General features: G+C 65.2%; 1 protein-coding gene across 2 annotated transcripts in view; it reads right to left on the reverse strand.

Moving 5' to 3' along the window:
* ITPR3 (inositol 1,4,5-trisphosphate receptor type 3) overlaps positions 1-924 on the reverse strand; it is a 38,730-nt gene that overhangs the window by 37,039 nt on the left and 767 nt on the right. The gene's annotated exons all lie outside the window — the stretch shown is intronic.

Here is a 924-nt window from a genome sequence, read left to right on the forward strand (position 1 = left end):
GGAAGCAGAATCCTGGGAAAGCGGGGCTGCCCAGCAGAGGATGTGCTGGGACTGGGGAGAAGAGGATCTCCAAGCAAGTTCTGCTCTTCAGGTGCTTCTGAGGAAGTCTGGAAAAACACCTGGCAAAAAAGGACCAGAGCTGCAAAGGGATCAGAGCTCCGAAAAATCCACATATTTCTTATCGAGCCACTGGGACGTGCTCCGGGGGCACCAACCAGTGCTGGCTCCCTGCAGAGCCTCCTCCAGACCCCGTTTCCAAGAGGCTGGAGCAGTGCTCAGCATCCCCTGCCTGGGGACAGCTCTGGCACTGGGGCAGCTCCAAGGAGACCTCTCCAAACCACCCGTGGGGATGCCCCCGAGGGATGCAGGAAGGGCTGGCACGGCCAGGCTGCACCTGCAGGATCTGCTGCCCGGCGCTGTGGCTGCACACGCGGGGATTCTGGGCACTTCTGCACCCTGCTGCACCGCATTTCTGGGCGGCCAGGTGGAGGGAGCCCCGGTGGGCACCAGCCCAGGGGCCACACGTGCCCGGCGGTGGGTGAGGGACACGTGTGGGCGCAGGTATGTGCGGCTCTGCTGCGGCAGGGGCATGTGGGAGCAAGTGCATTCAGCGCAGATTATAGAGCCGGGCAGCTCCTGCCCCAGGAATCCCATCCAAGTCAGAATTCCTGCCTGAGCTCAGCCTCTCCTACACGCAGCAGCGTGGGGCAGGAGCGCTGGCACAGCTCCACGTCCCCCCCGCCGGGGCTGCGGGCACGCTTTGGGGTCCTGAGTCAGGGTAAGGAAAAACCCACCCGTGCCCCAGGGCGGCCCTGTCGGAGCCCTCCCCATGCTGTCCCTGTGCCACCGGGCAAACATTCCCGGTGGGAGCAGGCCGGTGGATGCAGAGGGGCAGCCCTGGCCTGGCTGTGCCCAGGGGCTGCC

Source organism: Corvus brachyrhynchos, unplaced genomic scaffold, assembly GCF_000691975.1.
Source record: "Corvus brachyrhynchos isolate BGI_N302 unplaced genomic scaffold, ASM69197v1 scaffold72, whole genome shotgun sequence".
Classification (NCBI taxonomy): domain Eukaryota; kingdom Metazoa; phylum Chordata; class Aves; order Passeriformes; family Corvidae; genus Corvus; species Corvus brachyrhynchos.